The sequence below is a fragment of the Triticum dicoccoides genome, chromosome 2B, assembly GCF_002162155.2.
Source record: "Triticum dicoccoides isolate Atlit2015 ecotype Zavitan chromosome 2B, WEW_v2.0, whole genome shotgun sequence".
NCBI classification, from domain to species: domain Eukaryota; kingdom Viridiplantae; phylum Streptophyta; class Magnoliopsida; order Poales; family Poaceae; genus Triticum; species Triticum dicoccoides.
This window is the reverse complement of record NC_041383.1, coordinates 328906083-328928883: the sequence shown is the minus strand read 5'-3', so window position 1 is coordinate 328928883 and position 22801 is coordinate 328906083.

Below are 22801 nucleotides of genomic sequence, written 5' to 3'. Positions count from 1 at the left end.
TAAAACATTATTTTCAAAAAGATCTTTTACCTCTCATCTTTTCTAATGATTTACCAAGTATTTTCCCCTCACCTCAAGTAGTTATACAATACCCCCTTTTGATAGAGGCAAAGGTGTCCTGTCTTTCGATGAGATGATGGATTTTGCTTTGGTGGAAGTCGACTTTGACAATACGACTATGAACGTGCGAGGACGTCGCGCCTTAGCAATCGCTAAACCAACTCTGAGAGGTTATTGACCACGCCGGAGCACGATCAACCTGACCACGAGGGTCTGTTTCCTGCGAGCAAACAAAGAACAAGCAAGAAACTGAGATTGCAATCTGGATATTGCGAATATAAGATGAAAGCTTTATTGATCAAGGTGGGGTTCTGTGACGCCTTTGTCTGGTCGTTGAACACAAACGAAGTACGTGAAGTTGCAGCTATGGTGAACTTTAATCTAAACAAAACCCCAAAGTCTAAACGGTGGCCTAAGGGTTGTATATATGGAGGAAGAGAGGGGGAATTTCGTAGCCCTTGGTGGAGGGGTCTGAAATCAACCCTATCTCTTGTTTCCCCACACATACGGACTCTAAAAATAGCCTATACTAATGTATTTCGAATTTACATGGGCCTGGCCCAATAAAAAGGTGACGCAGCACCTATAATAGCCTCTGGACAAAATTTATGAAGTGGCATCTTGTATATTTCGTCCAAGGCTTCATGCACTCATTATGGTGGCTTCAAAGACCTGAAATCATCACTTGTAACTCCGTTCTTGTTCCCCTTGCGCATGCCATCATCTCCATGCTTTCTCTTGCTCCAATGTTCATCCTTCTCCAAGCTAGGCCCTTCATTTCTAAGCAAAACAAATGTATCCAATTTAGGCAGCATCATACTCATGAACATTAGAATCATTACCAAGAAATGAAAGTACCTGGTAATTTAGTTGGCGTGCGCGAGCTCTAGTAATTGGTCCAGTATGTATAGCAGCAGGGGCTGTGGGTGTAACAATGGTATTGATGTCCTCATCATCCTCCCCTTCTTGAAATGAAGTCGTCCTCGACGGAAGTTCATCTTCCTCACCCAAATAAGGTTTCAAATCTGCAATGTTAAAAGTGGGACTAACCCCAAAATCTGCAGGCAGCTCAAGTTTGTATGCATTATCATTTATTTTCTCTAACACCTTAAAGGGACCATCAGCACGTGGCATTAGCTTTGATTTGCGCAAATCAGGAAATCTATCTTTACGCAAATGTAACCAAACAAGATCTCCAGGTGAAAACACAACATGTTTTCTACCCTTATCTCCAGCAAGTTTATATTTAGCATTCACATGCTCAATGTTTTCCTTAGTTAAATCATGCATTTTTAAAACCAATTCAGCACGTTGTTTAGCATCGAAATTAACCTTCTCCGAAGATGGAGGAGGCAACAAATCAATAGGTGCACGAGGTAGGAAACCATACACAACTTCAATTGGGCACATCTTAGTAGTAGAATGCAATGAACGATTATAAGAAAATTCAATATGAGGCAAGCATTCCTCCCACATTTTCAAATTATTCTTCAAAACAGCCCTAAGCATAGTAGACAATGTTCTATTAAATACTTCAGTTTGTCCATCAGTTTGGGTGTGACAAATAGTACTAAAAAGCAGTTTAGTCCCCAACTTAGCCCATAAACATCTCCAAAAGTGCCTAAGAAATTTAGTATCACGATCTGAAACAATAGTATTTGGCACACCATGCAAGCGAATAATTTCACGAAAGAACAAATCAGCAACATTAACATCATCATCGCTTTTATGACATGGTATAAAGTGTGCCATTTTCGAGAATCTATCCACGACAACAAATATGCTATCTGTCCCCTTCTTTGTTCGAGGTAAACCTAAAACAACCCCATAGATATATCCTCCCAAGGAACACTAGGTACAGGCAAGGGCATATATAAACCATGAGGATTGAGTCGTGACTTAGCTTTTTGACATGTAGTGCAGCGAGCAATAAAACGCTCAACATCCCATCTCATCTTTGGCCAAAAGAAATGTGTAGCAAGTACCTCCTCCGTCTTCTTCACGCCAAAGTGTCCCATTAATCCTCCTCCATGCGCCTCCTGCAACAACAAAAGACGAACGGAGCTAGCTGGAATGCATAGCTTGTTAGCACGAAACACAAACCATCGTTAACGACAAACTTGTTCCACATTCTTCCTTCTTTACAATTCTGCATTACATCTTTAAAATCAGAATCATGCACATATTGATCTTTGATGGTCTCCAAACCAAATTTTTTGAAGTCAAGTTGTGAAAGCATAGTATAGCGACGAGACAATGCATCAACAATAACATTTTCTTTTCCCATCTTGTGTTTAATGACATAAGGGAAAGTCTTAATGAATTCAACCAATTTAGCATGTCTATAATTCAGTTTAGCTTGACTTTTAATATGTTTCAAAGATTCATGATCAGAATGTATAACAAATTCTTTGGGCCATAAATAATGTTGCCATGTTTCTAAAGTCCGAACAAGAGCATATAATTCTTTATCATAAGTAGAATAATTCAGACTAGGCCCACTCAATTTTTCAGAAAAATATGCAACAGGTTTGCCATCTTGTAATAACACACCTCCTAATCCAATTCCACTAGCATCACATTCAAGCTCAAAAGTCTTATTAAAATTAGGAAGTTGGAGTAAAGGAGCATGCGTCAACTTATCTTTCAATACCTGAAGGCTTCTTCCTGTGCGGTACCCCAAAGAAAAGGCACATCTTTCTTTGTAAGCTCATTGAGAGGTGCAGCAATGGTGCTGAAATCTCTCACAAAATGCTTATAGAATCCAGGGAGGCCAAGAAAAATCCTCACCGTTTTGGGCTGCGGCCAACTCTCAATAGCGTCAATCTTGGCTTTATCAACTTCAATTCCCTGTGGAGTAACAACATAGCCAAGAAAAGATACTCGGTCGGTGCAAAAGGTGCACTTCCCAAGGTTACCAAACAAACGTGCATCACGTAGAGCAATCAAAACAGCACGTAAATGTTCCAAATGTTCTTCCAAAGATCTGCTATAAATCAATATGTCATCAAAGTAAACTACCACAAATCGTCCAATGAAAGCACGTAAAACTTCGTTCATTAATCTCATGAAAGTACTAGGTGCATTAATTAAACCAAAAGGCATGACTAACCACTCATATAATCCAAACTTAGTTATAAATGCTGTTTTCCATTCATCTCCCAATTTCATACGAATTTGATGGTATCCACTACGCAAATCAACTTTGGAGAATATTGTAGAGCCACTCAATTCATCAAGCATATCATCTAGCCTAGGAATAGGATGACGATAACAAATAGTAATATTATTAATGCCTCTACAATCAACACACATACGTGATGTACCATCCTTTTTCGGCACTAGAATAATAGGAAAAGCACAAGGACTAAGGGATTTGCGTATATAACCTTTGTCGAGAAGCTCTTGTACTTGACGCATAATCTCCTTCATCTCCTCTGGATTGGTATGGTATGGCGCACGGTTTGGCAGTGAAGCACCGGGAATTAAGTCAATCTGATGCTCAATCCCTCAAATAGGTGGTAATCCCGGTGGAACGTCTTGTGGAAAGACGTCAGCGAATTCCTGCAAAATGTTAGTGACAGCAGGAGGCAAAGAGGAAGGCACGTCCTCGAATGAAAATAATGCCTCTTTGCACACAAAAGCATAGCAAACAGATTTGCTGAAATCTAGCTCATCAATATCAGATTTGGTGGCAAATAAACATGCACTTTTCAATTTAATTTCAGAAGCAACACTAGATGGTTTATTATTAGGCTTCATTTGTTGCTCAAGTTCTTTTGCCACAATCTGATTTTCACTCTTATTCTTCTCCTGTTTTGCTTTATTAGCTCTATTAATATCATCTTTCAAAATAGAATCGGGAGTCATAGGAAGCAAAGTAATATTTTTATCCTTATGAACAAGAGTATACTGATTGTTTCTACCATGGTGTACAGAATTTTTATCAAATTGCCATGGTCTACCAAGTAATAAGGAACATGCTTGCATAGGTACCACATCGCAATCAACATAATCAGCATATGTAGAGATACTAAAATGCACACGAACAGTATGTGTTACCTTAACCTTAACTGTTGTTGAACCATTGGATGTAGTAAGGATGTGGATGTGGTCTTGTGGTAAGAGAAAGCTTCTCCACCATCTCCATGCTAGCCAAGTTGTTGCAGCTACCTCCGTCTATGATGACGCGCATAGAACGTTCCTTCACAACTCCCTTGGTATGGAACAGATTGTGCCTCTGATTTTGCTCAGCTTGTGTGACCTGCACACTCAAAACACGTTGAGCAACTAAACATTCATACCCGTCAGCGTCTTCAAGAGACATGTATTGCGTCTCATGATCAGAATCATCTCCACCATGTTCTTCACGTGTAATAAGAGCCAAAGTCTCCTCATCATAGTCACTAGCGGACTCATATCCACCATCCTCTGTAGCAATCATCACACGCTGAGATTTGCATTCTCTCGCATAATGACCTCCTGCCTTACAACGACGACAAATAATATCACTTGTGTGCCTTGTTGATGCCATGGAAGAAGAAGAACTCTGTGCAGGCCCGGCAGGTGCGCTCTTGGCAGATAATGGTGGTTGTGCCTGTTTTCTTGTATCACGGCTGGAGGAGGCACCTGATTGAGGTGCTGGTGCAGTTGAAGTAGAAGATGCACGCGATGTCCATGATGAAGGTCGGCCTGCAGAAAAGTTAGTTCGCGCCAATGCTTGTCGATCCTGCACTTCACGTTCAGCTTTACAAGCAAGATGGAATAAACGAGTGATATTAGTATACTCCTTATAGTCTAGAATGGTCTGAATCTCTCTATTTAATCCACCCAGAAAACGTGCAAGCATAGCTTCATTCTCCTCAACAATACCACATCTAATCATGCCAGTTTGTAATTCCTGATAATATTCTTCTACAGAATTTTTCCCTTGTCTTAAACGCTGCAATTTTTTAAGCAATTCACGTTGATAATATGGTGGAACCCAACGCGTATGCATAGCAGTTTTCAAAGCAGCCCAAGTAGTTGGAATAGGATATAATCTACAATGTTCAGACCACCATACTCATGCAAAACTACTGAAAGCACAAAGAGCAGCAGCAACCTGTCTCTCCTCAGGATATTGTAAACATGTAAATCGTTGTTCAGTTTCTAACTCCCAAGTAAGATATATATCAGGAACATATCTACCCTCAAATGGTGGAATACTCAATTTCAGTTTAGGAATATGGACATCATCTCGTACCTGAGGTGGTGGTGCAGGCCTACCATTGCGAATATTTGCATGTGGACGACCTGGTGGGTGTGGTGCAGGTGGTTGCACGTAGTTCTGATTTTGATCAACCTCATCCTCGTAATCTCCCACATAATCATCATCCTCCGCATCAGCAGCAGGAGCCACAGAAGTATCAATAGCAGCACCAACAGTTTGGCCAAACGCAAGAGGGACACAGCTCGCTCGGCGGAGGTCTGTTTCGCGACGTGGAGGTAGTCATTGTTGTTGTTGTTGGAGAGGTGCGTTAGGTCCAGCATGTGGTGGTGGTGGAAGATGCGCGAGCAATTCATTAAACTTGTTATCGAGCTTTGTTTCGAACGTCTTCTCCATGCGATCTATCTTCTCCATGGCCTCTTCAAATCTGTTTAACACATCTTGCACCTATCCACTCATCATTTGCTGAAATTTATCATGCAAATCCTTATTCGTCATGTTCTCCCAGTCAGTCTCGTCGGCTTGTGATCCTGGCATGGTTAGCAGCAATAGAAACACACCGAATATGATCCTACAGACTACTAACAAGAGGTGGTGGTGGGTGTCACAAATCCGTGAAGCAAATCTCAAATTCTTACGAGTTCTTACCTAGCAGAAGGCGGTGACCGGGAACCGTTGTAGTCAAAACTCTCAAAGCTTGGATAGAGCGATTACCAGGGAGAGTCAAACGCACGATGTAGATGTATGTGGAGCTGGGAAGGCTTATAATATGGTAGCAAAAAGGGTCAGCAATAATCAATTCAGAGATGCAAAGTTGAATAAACGCTCAACGACGGTACTGTGCTGGTCCTAGGCTAGATCGTGCTAGAGACGCGAGCCTAGAACACTAACAAAATCACGGCGCTGCACGTAAACAAGGGAAAAGCACACTCTGGAATTTTTTTTTCGCTCTTTTTTTTGCGCTGCTCTTTTTTTTTGCGAAAAATCACTATAATGGCGAGTGTCTCAAAACTCTTCCCAGGTCATACTGACAGGATGGGCACAAAAATTTTTTCGACCAATTTTTTTTTCGACTGCCCGGACCCAAAAACTGGAAACAGGTCAAAAAAAACTTTCTATAACGGTGACTGTCTCAATACGCTTAGAAACACCTAAAAATAGGATAGCCAGAAAATTTTTCGACAAGTGCGTTTTCTGAAAATTTTGGGCCTCAACGGAGGGTGGTTTTCGGAAAAAAAATCTCTCTTTTTTTCCGAAACCTACTCCGGCAAGGAAACACAAATTGGAAACTAGATGAATCTCGAAAACAAACCTAATATTCAAGGAACTCGGATTGGTGGTGGATATATGGTGGTGGTATATGGATAGGGATCGGTGGTGGTATATGGACACGGATTGGTGGTGGTATATGGATACGGATTCGGAGCGGTGATGGTAGGTGGCAGGGGTGATGATGATGGTGCGGTGGCGGCGTGACAACTTATGACCAGAACTCGAAACTCTAAAAGACTAGACGCTAAGACCAGCAACTAGGCACGACGATGCAACCGCAAATTCAACAAAGCAAAACCCTAAAAAGATTATGCAAAGGCTTAGATTGGTTCGGATATGATGAACTAACTCTAATTTTTTTGTGGCTTTTTCGTGGACTGTAGGTATGAAGAACAAACTCGATCTAAACTACGAAAAACTGTAAAATCTCACCGAGCAACCTGGAAATCTGATACCACTTGATAGAGGCAAAGGTGTCCCGTCTTTTGATGAGATGAGGGATTTCGCTTTGGTAGAAGTCAACTTTGACGATCCAACTACGAACGTGCGAGGACGTCGCGCCTTAGCAATCGCTAAACCAACTCTGAGAGGTTATTGACCACGCCGGAGCACGATCAACCTGACCACGGGGGTCTGTTTCCTGCGAGCAAACGAAGAACTAGCAAGAAACTGAGATTGCAATCTGGATATTGCCAATATAAGATGAAAGCTTTATTGATCAAGGTGGGGTTCTGTGACGCCTTTGTCTGGTCGTTGAACACAAACGAAGTACGCGAAGTTGCAGCTATGGCGAACTTTAATCTAAACAAAACCCCAAAGTCTAAACGGTGCCCTAAGGGCTGTATATATGGAGGAAGAGAGGGGAAATTTCGTGGCCCTTGGTGGAGGGGTCCGAAATCAACCCTATCTCTTGTTTCCCCACACATACGGACTCTAAAAATAGCCTATACGAATGTATTTCGAAATTACATGGGCCTGGCCCAATAAAAAGGTGACGCAGCACCTATAATAGCCTCTGGACGAAATTTATGAAGTGGCATCTTGTATATTTCGTCCAAGACTTCATGCACTCGTTATGGTGGCTTCAAAGACCTAAAATCATCACTCGTAACTCCGTTCTTGTTCCCCTTGCGCATGCCATCATCTCCATGCTTTCTCTTGCTCCAATGTTCATCCTTCTCCAAGCTAGGCCCTTCATTTGTAAGCAAAAAAATGTATCCAATTTAGGGAGCATCATATTCTCATGAACATTAGAATCATTACCAAGAAATGAAAGTACCTGGTAATTTAGTTGGCGTGCGCGAGCTCTAGTAATTGGTCCATTATGTATAGCAGAAGGGGCTGTGGGTGTAACAATGGTATTGATGTCCTCATCACCTTTCCCCTTTTGAGCACGCGAAGATTTGACTGATGAGACCACTCAAAGAAGTAAAAGATATCGGACAACTAAGACCACTTTGGAATAAAGAGGATTTTTACCGTGCATTACAATGATGGAAACTACAATGGTTGAAGACTCCGAAAACTAGGAGAATTTGAAGGTTCTGGAGAATTTCCAGATTAGTATGACCTAGGAAGGCTACCCTTAAGGAACTTGGCAAACTATGGAAGTTGTCAATACCTGAGATCAAGGTGTGTCAGAGTAAGACCGGAACATGGAGCGTAAAACTCCAAGTTTTGTCAAGAAAACCCTAAGGAAGGTGTCGGTGTACTAGAGTAGGGGTACCCTAGTATCCCGAACTCGTGCACGGGCAGTTGCAGCACCCCGCGGCAAGGCTTGCCGGGTGACCGCCAAGACCCTCCGTGGTTCCCTTGAAGACCATTCAAGGACAAAGTACTCAAACCAAGGCCCCGGCAAGAGGAGCTTGCCGGGAAGGCCAACCAAGGCCCCGGCAAGAGGATCTTGTCGGGAAGAGACAAGACCCCGGCAAGAGGAGCTTGCCGGGAAGGCCACTCAAGGCATACCAAGAAAAGCTTGCCCGACGCGCCCTGCGTCCCGGCAAGATCCGGCGAGCGACAAGCTTCCGGACGTGACAAGACGACGGCCGCGGCAAGGAGCTTGCTGCGGGAAACCCCCACTTCGTGCCCGCGCTCTAGCACACCTGCTAACGTGTCGCTCTGGGACTCTCCCAAGCACACGTGGCAGGAGGCCGTGCAGCTAGGGGTACGTGGTGGCAAGCGGAGATGAAGAGAAGCCCATCGTGGCAAACGGTGGCGCTCCTAACGGTCACCTTTTGCACTGTTTAGGAGACTCAGACAGGCATTTAATGCCCTTGTCCCCTGCCATCAGAGTTAGGTAGGGCGCACTGTATCTACAGTAGCAGTAGCTGCACCTACCGCATCCTTTTCCATTTTTACCCTTCTAGTCTATGTTGCCACCTGTGGGTGACCCCTTGAGAGTATAAAAGGAGGCCCAAGCGCAACGTAGAGGAGGTTCGGCCGGTTCGGCTCATTCGAGACACCAGAAACACTCCCACGCTCAGTCTGGTAGAGTCGATCGCTCCTGAGCAAAGATTCAATACACACAAACAAGCAACCGTAGGGTTTTACGCATCCGTGCGGCCCGAAGCTGGGTAAAATCGCCCGCGTGTACTGCCTCGATCCGCTCTTTGTGCGCTCTCCGCCTCCCACCGAACCGAAAGGGGCCCTGTCCCCATAGGTGTTGGTGGATCAGCACCCCCCGACATCTCTGGCGCGCCAGGTAGGGGGCGTCGAGATTGTGCGAACCCGATCCAGCGTGCACGCAAGCTGAATCTTCATCGTCATGGCTCCTAAGAAGCGGGCGAGTAAAAGAACGGCGCTAGTGCGGCAACAGAAAAGCTAAGTCGTGCGAAACTTTAGATATTTCCTTTCTATATAAAGTTATCCGCCTCGGAGATCTTGTTCTTTGTACGGAAAACCTGCACGCGGAGGAACCAACTCGTAGCTAGTTGCGCCCTTACTTTGTTTCGAGTCCGCTCAACAACTTAAGTGAGCTGCTAGCGCCCTTACTTTGCTTCGAGGCCGCTCAGCAACTTAAGTGAGCCGCTAGCGCCCTTACTCTATTTCGAGCCCGCTCAACAACTTAAGTGAGCTGCAACTAGTTGCGACAAGGTTGCTTGTCGGTAGCGACCCCGCCAGCAGGCTGCTGAAGTTTCGCACTCGGCGCTCGCGGCAAGGGTGCCTGCACCGGCAAGTTTCCCTAGAAAGCGTAGGGTGGACGTACAAAGAGAGGTTGAACAGGAAGATAGCATGCACTATTTATTTGAGATTTCTGCGTAGACCTGTATGCCAAGGAGCCTTCTCGGGGCTAGTTGCGCTCCATGTTGCCTCGAGTCCGCTCGGCAACTTGTGCGGTTGCGCTAGAACCAAGAAGGTAAACCTTTCCGGGAGGCGATGTTCCCGAATAGCCGCTAAGGGCCCGTTCCCTCAAGCGCTGCTGGCTGGATCATACGCACCGGAAAGCATTCCAGCAGGCATAGGGAATATGTAGCAGAAGTCAAAATTCGCAAGCGAGTTAAGTGCACTTCAGATGCTAATCACTTGTCATGTTTGAACGCAGTTATGGCCCAGGGGCTGGCAACGCCCTTAGGACCAATCTTTTTGGTGTCAAGAACGATGACGTTCTTCGCCATACGCCTTTCCGGCAACGATCTTGCCGGGAGCCGGTGTCAAGAACGACGAAGTTCTTCGCCATAAGCCTTTCCGGCAACGATCTTGCCGGGAGCCGGTGTCAAGAACGACGAAGTTCTTCGCCATAAGCCTTTCCGCAACGATCTTGCCGGGAGCCGGTGTCAAGAACGACGACGTTCTTCGCCATCAGCCTTTCCGGCAACGATCTTGCCGGGAGCCGGTGTCAAGAACGACAAAGTTCTTCGCCATAAGCCTTTCCGGCAACGATCTTGCCGGGAGCCAGTGTCAAGAACGACGGCGTTCTTCGCCATAAGCCTTTCCGGCAATGAACTTGCCGGGAGCCGGTGTCAAGAACGACGAAGTTGTTCGCCATAAGCCTTTCCGGCAACGATCTTGCCGGGAGCCGGTGTCAAGAACGACGACGTTCTTCGCCATAAGCCTTCTTGGCAACAAGCTTGCCGGAAGCCGGCATCGAGAACGTCAAAGTTCTCTGCCGAAGATAAAAGCCTTCCTGGCAACAAGTTTGCCGGAAGCCGGCATCGAGAACGTCAAAGTTCTCTGCCGAAGATAAAAGCCTTCCTGGCAACAAGCTTGCCGGAAGCCAGCATCGAGAACGTCAAAGTTCTCTGCCGAAGATAAAAGCCTTCCTGGCAACAAGCTTGCCGGAAGCCGGCATCGAGAACGTCAAAGTTCTCTGCCGAAGATAAAAGCCTTCCTGGCAACAAGCTTGCCGGAAGCCGGCATCGAGAACGTCAAAGTTCTCTGCCGAAGATAAAAGCCATCCTGGCAACAAGCTTGCCGGAAGCCGGCATCGAGAACGTCAAATTTCTCTGCTGAAGATAAAAGCCTTCATGGCAACAAGCTTGCCGGAAGCCGGCATCAAGAACGTCAAAGTTCTCTGCCAAAGATAAAAGCCTTCCTGGCAACAAGCTTGCCGGAAGCCGGCATCGAGAACGTCAAAGTTCTCTGCTGGAAGATAAAAGCCTTCCCGGCAAGCCAGTATCGCTGGGGGCTGTGAGTGCCAAGAATCGTCCACGGCAAACCATAGTTGCCGGGGGCTGCAATATCAGATAAGTCTTTTATCCCTCATCATGCATCCTCTTATGGACTGGGGAATGCGAAACCATGATTCTTCCCGAAAACTGCCGTGCTCCCTCAACTCTAGGCCCTGGGGCTCGTTCTCGGGGCCAAGTTTGGTCGTAGTCACAGCAGCAAAGGGATGAAACGAGGAGACCGCACCCACCTCGTTCATGCCTCCGTCAAAAGCGTGAGAAAGGTCGAGCGACACGGGAATGCGGCAGGGCCTGTTGCCGGTAGATGAAATGTCTGTCCGAGGGATACCAATGATTTGCTCCTTGGCGTGGGTTCAACTCGCGAGACAAATAACCTGGCAAGCATCCCCTTTTCATTAAAAAACATCCCACTCAGGTACAGTCCATAGAGGATGAAAAACATGAAAGAGAGGATTACAAGTTTTAGATACAGCTAAGGCCCGAAGGCTTACAAATTAAAAAGATAAGATGCCCGTAATCCCTTTCCTGTCCCTCTCCTCAGGAGGCAGGTCAAGGAGGCGAAAAGGGCAGAAGGAGCGCCTAGGCGAGCTACGGGTGCCAGAAGACACCAAGGGAACATCCTGGGGGCCGTCCGAAGGCTGGACGGCGACGGCGGCGCTGGAAGCGGGGCTCGAAGACGGGGCGGCAGGACGTCAGCACGCTGTCGAGGGCACCACGCCCTCGTACTCCGACCTGACGGCCTTGTCGCCAGCCCTCTTCCCCTTCCGCAGCCTCCCTACGCCAGCCGCCCAAGGAGACGACCCCGAGGAGTTCAAGAAGCCGGCGACGCGGATGATGGGGTCGCCGGTGCCGCGCAAAGCAGCGCCCGACGCCTAGTCGGACCCGCTACCCTCGTCGTCGCTATCGCTCCCCTCATCGTCGCTCTCGCTCGAGGAGGAGCCTTCGCTGTCGGAGGAGCTGTCCACACAGCACTTCGCCCGAGTGCCGAAGCACCCGAAGGCCTTGACGGAGAGGAGATCACCCTCCATCAACTTAAAATGGAGGGTAAACCCCTCCGTCAAGCTGTGGATGCGGGCGAACGTCTTCCACCCTCGATCAAGATACATCACATTAGGGGCTGGGAATGCAACACGGACTCGCGTGCCGCTGATCCCACAGCCCCTCATGTGCAGTCTCAGTGTCTCGGGCGGGTCCAACTCCATCGCGCGCGCAAACGGAGCTGGAAGCCGGAGGCGACGACGAGGCGCTCGGCGCAGCCTGACAAAGAACTCGCAAGGGTCGTCCCCTATATGGACCGCCATGGGGGGAGGAGCCGCCGGCGGGCCGCCCCGTCCGCCTCTTCCCCGAGCGCCTCGACCTCGTCGTCGACCTCGTCCGCGACCTTGCCCCCTCCCTCTTCCCCTTATGGCTGGCTCTGCCACCACGGGCGCGGAAGAGGGAGAGATGCGCTGTCTGGCGGCGACCCTCGCCGCCACCGACGAAGGGCCTGGGTTCCCTTTCTCCATGGCGGATGAGAGAAAGGGGAGCAGAGGCTGAAGAAAGGAGGAGATGAGAGAGTGCGGGTTTCTGTGCTCCCCTCCTGCTCTTTATAAAGGAGCGAGGTGGGGGCTCGGCCGCCCCGCTCAGCGAATCAAGGCACGGGAAGAGCAGGGAGTCGGGGCCAACCCGCTGCCTCTGCTCGCGACGGCCCAGTTTCCCACTCCACCGTCCGTGACCCCAAGCGCATGGGAGCCGCGTGGCGGGGATGCAGAACCAAGGCGACAGATGAGGCGGCCTCGCTCCGCCCCGTGATCGCGGGGAGTGGGCGTCCCAAAAACCGCGCACCGGCCCCGTCCAGTAAATGCACCACGCCCCCACGCCTACCTCCGTTTAGGGAGGAGGGCGTGAACCGTCCTCATCATCGTGGCCTGACGCATGCTCGAGGGGCTTAGCCCCGCGCATGCCGCCCACGTCACCCACGGCGTCGCGTTTGACGCGTGCCATTCTAGGCGTGCGCAGTGGGAGCGGAGAGATATGCGGCGTGACCTAGGCCGCTTGTGCCCGTGCACTGTTTTGGGCCTGGCCCAACAGCGCTCGGCACCGTGTATGGCCCAGGCCCGGGGGCTCCTGTCGGTGTACTAGAGTAGGGGTACCCTAGTATCCCGAACTCGTGCACGGGCAGTTGCAGCACCCCGTGGCAAGGCTTGCCGGGTGACCGCCAAGACCCTCCGTGGTTCCCTTGAAGACCATTCAAGGACAAAGTACTCAAACCAAGGCCCCGGCAAGAGGAGCTTGCCGGGAAGGCCAACCAAGGCCCCGGCAAGAGGATCTTGTCGGGAAGAGACAAGACCCCGGCAAGAGGAGCTTGCCGGGAAGGCCACTCAAGGCATACCAAGAAAAGCTTGCCGCGACGCGCCCTGCGTCCCGGCAAGATCCAGCGAGCGACAAGCTTCCGAACGCGACAAGACGACGGCCGCGGCAAGGAGCTTGCCGCGGGAAACCCCCACTTCATGCCCGCGCTCCAGCACACTTGCTAACGTGTCGCTCTGGGACTCTCCCAAGCACACGTGGCAGGAGGCCGTGCAGCTAGGGGTACGTGGTGGCAAGCGGAGATGAAGAGAAGCCCATCGTGGCAAACGGTGGCGCTCCTAACGGTCACCTTTTGCACTGTTTAGGAGACTCAGACAGGCATTTAATGCCCTTGTCCCCTGCCGTCAGAGTTAGGTAGGGCGCACTGTATCTACAGTAGCGGTAGCTGCACCTACCGCATCCTTTTCCATTTTTACCCTTCTAGTCTACGTTGCCACCTGTGGGTGACCCCTTGAGAGTATAAAAGGAGGCCCAAGCGCAACGTAGAGGAGGTTCGGCCGGTTCGGCTCATTCGAGACACCAGAAACACTCCCACGCTCAGTCTGGTAGCGTCGATCGCTCCTGAGCAAAGATTCAATACACACAAACAAGCAGCAGTAGGGTTTTACGCATCCGTGCGGCCCGAAGCTGGGTAAAATCGCCCGCGTGTACTGCCTCGATCCGCTCTTTGTGCGCTCTCCGCCTCCCACCGAACCGAAAGGGGCCCTGTCCCCATAGGTGTTGGTGGATCAGCACCCCCCGACAGAAGGAGATATCAACTATGGAATGATAGTTCCTGTCAATGACTAGGGCAAAAACATGGATATCCAAGATGATACCGCCCACTTATGCTATTGTCACCGTGCTGAGTTAAGCATGCATTTCTTCAGTAGGATTGGATGGTAGAAGGCTGATGGAGCACCTGTCAGCAAACGATGAAGTTTTAACCTTAGCTGGTGTATCACCAGAATCTGGAGTATTACATAAAGAAGTTTAGGGTGGAACTTTAGGAAGCCGTATTTGACAAGGGAGCATTTCATGAAGAACTCAGGACCCAGAAGCTAAAAGTAGCCAAGCTGGAGGAGCAAAACCCAACATACCGGAGATTCGTCAGGAACTGAAGGACAGTAGGACCATGGTTCATGCCAAGGATGCTGAAACCTAGAAGTTTGGGACGCAACTCCGGAATACTAAAGGACATCATGAGAGACTTCACGTCAACAGAGATGATCTGGCAAAAGGACTTGAGAAGGACAAGCATGATTGGAAGAAGCCATCGGAGACATGAACAAGAAGATTTTGGCGACTTTGAAGATTTATTAACCTTTAGAAGACGAAACCCCTGTTATATAGTTACGTTAGATGCGATGATTGTGAGCTGTCATTTGTTTGATGTTTTTTTTCGACAGCCACAAAATAAAATCCGTCTCTTCAAAACTATTGTTTGTATTGCGTATATCCCTCTCTACCTCTCTTATCTCACCCCAAAACCCATGGACCCAATAGAGGATGAATGGAGATGAGCTCATATTATCTGGACCGATGACTCAATTTGAGATGGACCGATGGATTCAGAATATGGAAAGTTACATGAAGAAGAACACTATAGCCGGAAAGGATATGGCCCAACATGCTCTTCAGTGCTTTGAAAGAGGTGTTGCTACTTGGTGGAGGCTATACCAAAACATCAATTGATGGCAAGGAGTAACCACTTGGAAGGAATTTAAGTTGACTTTGCTAAAGTCTCGTCTTGTGTCCCCGAATTTGAAGCCTTATGGAAATGATATGAAGAAACTCTGTGCATGCAAGCTTTGTGGAGAAATAGGACACAACCATAAAGAACACAAGGATGAATGCCCTAATTGCGAAGGAAGTGACCCAGCTGAAGAATGCCCAACTAGGCAGATTACTTGTTTCTTGTGTGAAGGAACTACCCACTACCTTGCTCAGTGTCACATTTACCCCATGGTACAAAGAACCATCCAGCAGAAGTAAGAAGAAATGAAAGGAGTCCTCATGGAAATTTTAGAAGAACCTGTGATGAAGGAAGAGGTGGAGGACACACCTGAAGAAAACCCAATTAAACCCTATACCAAGTCTTGCTATTCATGTGGAGAAGAAGGACACATCTCCCAGAATAGTCTGAATGGGGATCTAGTAGAATTCCCGACACAGGAAGTAGAGTATGACCCACAGGAAATAGAAGCCCTGATTGGCACGGAAAAGTCCAGGAAGAGAAATAGATTGCATTCCAGGAACAACCCAATTTCTACAAAGAAGGACCTGAGTCATATCACATGTTTCACGTGCAAAGATTCATGACACTACTTTAACGGTTGCCCTAAAGGAAGTCGAGGACCCAAGGAGGCTATGTAACCACAAGGAAACCTCGAGACTTGTCAGAAGTAATATGTTATGTTGTAAGGAAGCAGGGCGCTTTGCCTGAGATTGTGACAAAGAGAAGGAGGCTTGTGCTAAATAGTTGTGTCGAAAAAGAAATATAGTAGTAGTAGTAGTAGTAGTGGGAACGATTCTTTTACATTGAGGTGTTGAGTTGAGGCATGTAATGGAAATGCAGGAGATTGTAATAATTTGAGAATCAATAAAGTTAGCATCGTTGGTACTGATTTGGATTTTATGAGTAGTTACTCTATGAAGAAAGAATTTGACCATTTTCGAGGATATGATAAATATGGTCTATGGCGGAATTTGTGCATTTCAAGGGTGGTAGTACCCTGTGAGGACCCTTGACCCCTAGAAAAATAATGATATTCCACAAAGTGGACTTCAGACAAAATAAGTACGAGTTTTATATCGATATGTGGGATACCCCAAGAATATGAAGGGATGAAGTACTATTGGATAAAAAGAAGGTATAATGCTAGGTAATATGGAGCAATTGTAAATCCATGATGAGTCTGAGTAATCACGTCTTAGTTTGGTACCAATAGAAGGAAGGGAGACAGCACAATTGGATGGATTTAAGAATGCTAGGAAGTTGGATGTTGGAATAATGATCAGTTGCCCCGATGAGGAGTTCAAGGTTTACAAGTGATGAGATGGGCCATAACCCACAGACTCCAGGACCTGCCAAGAAGCAAGCACACTCTTGCTGAAGGAAAAATCCTGGAAGAGGATATGCCTTTATCAAGAAACGATCTTATAGGAGTTACGCAAAACCTGAGTGTTGTGAAGGAACGATAGATGTTTGTTTGGCTTGCAGAATCCATGGATTTATCCGAACTTAGTCTATCGACAAAAGAAATTCTGCAATGCTTGTGAGTATTACCGAGTGTTAGAATGCGAGATTCGCTAAACCATATACAAGGTAATGATTTGGGTGTGGGATGGATTGATCACCATACCAACTTACTCTTATAATTTGTCTTGCTATATGGGATGGTAAATCTGAGTGACTTACCCATAGTAGAGAGATGACGATATTAAACCTTGTTTGAACATTAGAATGGTATATGACAACTTTCCCCTGGTACGAGGCAGGTATTGCCAATCGTAGGATATACAGTGAGGATGAAGCCTAGACCCATTTCCTGCAGGAGAAACCATAAATTGTTGACCACCATGAGATATCGATAGTTGTTTAGTATTGGTGCCAGACCTGTCAGGAAAGAAGACCTAGCCTCGAAAGAACCTTACCAAGATGAAAGGACACAAGAATTGAGAAAAAAAAGGTTATGCCACAACCGAAGAGCCCAGAGAAGGAATTTTCCTAAGGATCTGAGAAGACAAATGCTGTCAAGAATAAGAATGGAGTATATGAGTTTTGATGGAACCGTAACCATGCTTCTAAGGGTGGTAGCACCCCAGACCCCCCCCCCCGGTGACAATCGATGGATTTTGAGAAGACCCCCGAACCCAACCTAATTCTTGCTAGCCTCTCCGAATCTCTAGGATGAGACTCATTTTAAGGGTGTTAGGTTTGTAACATCCCAAAATTCTAAATTTTGGAATGTTATATTAAATAAATAGTTTTGATTTGATTGTTTGATTGTGTTGTGATTGTTTGTGTAAAATTGAGTGAAATTTGAAGCTTTATGAAAGTTAAATGGGAGGGAATAAAAGGACTTTCCCAAACTTTCATTTTTTGCATTTATGATCTCCATGAATTCAAATTCATTTCATCACAAAACCCTAGAGAGAAGATGACATGACTTATTCCATTTAAATAAATTAAAAGGGTTTTGAAAAGATTTGAATTCCATTTGGAACTATTTCAAATTCAGAAACTTTAAGCAACTCAATGATTTTCATGAGAGAAGATAAAATGACTTCTTCAAAACATATGAAATATGAGTTGAAAGTTTAAAAGAATCAAAATGGAAGTCTCTTTGAAATTATATTCAATTTGGAGTTATTTGGTTTTTATTCAAATTATTTTTCTCCATAAATAAAATTTATGGAAATTAGGGTAAAATGATGCCATACATTAGAAAAATGGAGAGAAATAAATATGAAATCATTTTAGTATTTTTAAAATGATCTTTATGAGGTTTTATTGCAATAGTCGCACTGTTTGCTTTATTTGAATTTTCGTGGAATTTATTTGACTCTAGGAAAATATTCAGGTTGTAGAAAATCTTTTTCTGAAAATTTTGATATATAATATGCCTATATAAAGTTTTATTTTTATTTTTGTTATTCAATTTTTCCTTTTTTTCTATTTAAAAAAACTGCATGTGCGGCCAATAACTATCCGTGGCCCACGTGCGTAGCATAGTTAGTAGACAGGCCCATAACTGATTATATTTATTTTTTGGTTATGCTTCGAGAGAAAAACAATATTATTTTCAGAAATATTTCTTTTTCTTAAAAAAAAGTAAAAAAAACTCTGCACACGCACACATGCGCGCACAAGCGCAGGTCGGCCGAAGGCCCATGCGGCGGCGTTTCTTTTCTTTGTTTCCCTATCTCTTTCGTCTCCCTTTTTGTCTATGTTTAGTTCCACATTGCCTAGGCTTTGACCCTAAACCTTTTTTCCACCTATAATTATAGACTCATAGAGCCTCCGAAAAATCATCCGATTCAGGTTAAATCAATATTTTGGTCCGATTCAGGTTAAATCAATATTTTGGTTTGCCTAGATTCATTAAAAAAATATTTCTCCTCTCCGGCAAAAATTCTGGAAGTTGTCTCCTCTCTCTGAAGTCGTCTTTTCTCTACCTTATAAAGGTATCTTTTTTATATTCTTTTTATATATACTCCCGTAGCTTATTATTTCTAGATTAGTACAGTAGAATAATTAGATTTATAAATTAGTCCCTCTATTTACATTTTAAGACTATAATTCTTCTAGCCATAGCCTTTTTTCTTCCGTAAAACAGCTTGGCCCTGTTTTTCAAATAGCCATAACTTTTTACTCGTTCATCCAAATTAGACGAAACAACGCCAAAATTTTTCGCTTGATTCCACCTATCTAATGAATCTATCAAATAAAGTTTTTGCAACTTTAAAATTTCAAATATTTGTTCAGATTCATATTCAAACTTCTTTCGTTCATATCTTTTTATCCATAACTCCGATTTAATTTATTCCTTTTGCTAATTGAAGCTCTTGACCTAAACTTTCTGTTAAGACCAAATCCACCCCATTTTGGTATTGTTAGAAATTGTTTTCTGTTGCAAGAGTTAATTGCTTGTTTTTGAAGTTTTCCGAGATCTTTTCTATGATTCTTTTGCATGACTGCTTATGTATGCAATTGCTTGCTTACGATAGATTGGTCGGAGTGTGACGAGTAGATCTATCACGAGTTATGAGTGCGACAAATCTTCATCAACCTTACAAGGCAAGTTTACACTTTGCTCATATTTTTCATACCCATTTTTTATGCATTAGTTTCAACCCTCAAACATTGCATGAGTAGGTTTGACAACATGTTGGTACTGGGAAGTAGTTGATGAGGTAGGAACCTATTGTCTTATATTCAAACCCTTGGTGTTACTACGTGATGCTTATACTACTATGCTATGCTCGTAGATGTGGTTTGGTTTCAGATAATTCATGAAAGATGAGAGGGATATTGATAATTAAGGGTTAACTTAAGGTGGCTACTTTAATTCACATCTGGGTGGAATGGTTTGGGGCACCCTGGGGATACCAGTGGCTTGCCGGACACCTGGGGAATCCAGTGTTGTACTAGGAGATCCCAGGGTTACCATGTGATCACCCTATGGTTTGCCACCCAGGCTCAAAGGGATAATAAGATTATTCATGCTAGAAACTTCCATGTGCTGCCACAAGCCATTATGGGCTCTGGCATAGTTGAGTATGTTGTGTGAGCTCTTGAAGAGGTGGACTAGCAGATGTAGGGGGATGTAGGTGGTACTGTCTACCCAGAGTAAAGAGTTAATGCTTCTGAAAGACTGTGTCTCGGTCATCCGTTTCACAAATATCATGAAGTGCGAGAAATTCAATGGAGGAGATCGATTCTTGTGGGGAAAAGTGCGCAGACCTCTACAAAGTGTATAAACTAATCATGGTTAGCCGTGTTCCCAGTTATGGACAATTTTGAGTATCTGGTACTTGAATTATTGGTTGATCTCATCACTTTGTTTAATGAATTTGTTGGGTTATTAATAATTTGGGATTGAATTGGAGGAACCTTCTCAATAACGGCATCAACTTGGTAGAAAAATAAAATATATTCCTTTGTTGCAGGGGAAAATTGGCTTTATGCAAAATTAAACTTAGAGCCTCCACCAGCCAAATATGCATGTACTGATAGCTATTATTCATCACTATCCTATGGTGTGAATTTGCTAGTACATTCAATGTACTGACCTACATGGCTGCAATGTCTCGTGTTGCAGGAATCTTACGACGAGTAAGTGATACGTTAGGGTTACGATTTTGTACACTCAACTTTGTCGTTGGCGTTGTTGGGAACTCCACAACCTTGTTTTTTCTTCCGCTTTATGGATGGAGGTAATAGTATTTACGTTACTTTATACATGTGATTTACCTCTGTTAGAAATCCTCGGGTACTATGTGTGTCAGCATACCGATCCAGGGATGACACTTAAGCACAGAGACTTGACCGTCTGAGGTCGGGTCGCTACACCGGCAGCTCAGCCAGTTGTTTCTTAAGAGCCTCAAACGCCTCATTAGCAACATCGCTCCAGACAAAGTCATCTGTCTTCTTCATCATTTCATACAAAGGGATAGCCTTCTCTCCTAGGCATCTTATAAACCAGCTCAAAGCTGCAATATGACCCGCTAACTGCTAGACGTCATTGATACATGGCGGCTTAGCCAAAGAAGTGATAGCCTTGATTTTCTCCGGGTTAGCTTCAATGCCCCTCTCATAAACTAGGAAACCCAATAACTTGCCTGCTGGCACGCCAAAGACACACTTGGCCGGGTTAAGCATCATTTTATAGACCCGGAGATTGTCAAAGGTCCCTTTCAAATCATCTATCAAAGTCTCCTTCTTCCTGGATTTCACAATGATATCATCCACATAGGCGTGAACATTGCGCCCAATCTGGTCATGGAGGCAATTCTGAACACAACGTTGGTAAGTCGCATGGGCACTTTTGAGCCGAAAGGGCATAGACACATAGCAGAAGGCTCCAAAAGGAGCGATGAAAGACGTCTTCTCCTGGTCCTTAACTCCCATCTAGATCTGGTGATAACCAGAATAAGCATCCAAAAAGCTCAATCACTCATAACCCGTTGTAGCATCAATGATCTAATCAATATGAGGGAGAGCAAACGGGTCAGCCGGACAAGCCTTATTAAGGTCTGTATAATCCACACACATACGCCAAGTGCCGTTATTTTTAAGTACTAGCACCGGGTTAGCTAACCACTCATGATGAAAAACTTCAATGATGAACCCTGCCGCCAAGAGCCGGACCACTTCTTCACCAATTGCCTTGCGTCTCTCTTCATTAAAACAACGAAGGAATTGCTTGACCGGTCTAAACTTTGGATCCACATTAAGAGTGTGCTCAGTGAGTTCCCTTGGTACACCTGGCATATTAGAAGGTTTCCATGCAAAGATGTCCTGATTCTCACGGATGAACTCGATGAGCGTGCTTTCCTATTTCGGATCCACATTAGCACTAATGAACTGCTTGGACGAGTCGCGAGGAAGAAAGTAAACCATCTTAGTGTCATCCGCTGACTTAAACTTCAACAGGGGGTCATTCTCTGTAGCTGGCTTCTTCAAAGGCGTCATATCCGTCGGGTCAACATTATCTTTATAAAATTTTAACTCCTAAGTGGCACAGGCCGACTCAGCATACACTGCATCACCCTCTTCACAGTCCAGAGCAATCTTCCTATCATCATGCACTGTGATGGTGCCCTTATGACCCAGCATTTTAAGCTGCAAATAAACATAACACGGTCGCGCCATAAACTTGGCATAAGCCGGCCGCCCGAACAAAGCATGATACGGGCTTTTAATCTTAACCACCTCAAAGGTCAGTTTCTCAGCTCTTGAATCACGATCATCTCCAAAGTCCACCTCCAGGGTTATCTTGCCCACTGGATACGACGATTTACCAGGCACCACACCATGGATAATAGTAGAAGATGTTTTAAGATCCTTGCTAGTTAAATTCATATGACGAAAAGTCTCATAGTAAAGGATATTGATGCTACTGCCCCATCCATGAGCACCTTTGTAAGCTTATGCCCTCCTACCTGAGGAGCAACTACCAACGCCAATTTACCAGGATTTTCAACACGGGGTAGGTGATCCTCCCGACGCCATACAATAGGCTGCTCAGATCACCTCAAATAACGAGGTACTGCTGGCTCAATTGAATTCACCGCCAGCTTATGGATTTTCTGATCTCACTTGCACAAGCTTGTGGTGAACACATGATATTGACCACTATTCAGCTGCTTTGGATTGCTCTGATAACCAGACTGTTGTTGTTGATTCCCTTGGCCAGATTGCTAATAAAAACCACCTTGATTACCTTGGCCCTAAAAGCCAGAGCTTGAAACACCACCTCCAAAACCAGGCCTGTGAGAGCCGGAGCCTGAACCGCCATGCAGGCCGTGATTGTTCTGGAAAAAATTAGAGTTCCTATACTCCCTCATGATGAAGCAATCCTTCCACAGATGACTGGACGGCTTATCTTGGATTCCGTGCTTTGGGCAAGGTTGATTCATCATGGCCTCAAGGTCGAATTTCGGCCCTCCTAACCGGGGCGCTGGCGTTTTCCCCTTACGATGCTGGTTATTACTCTGTGTATTAGTGTTAGCCATGAAGTCTAAACCCCCGTCCACCTTACGTTTACCATTGCCACCTTGACTCACTATGTTATGTTGT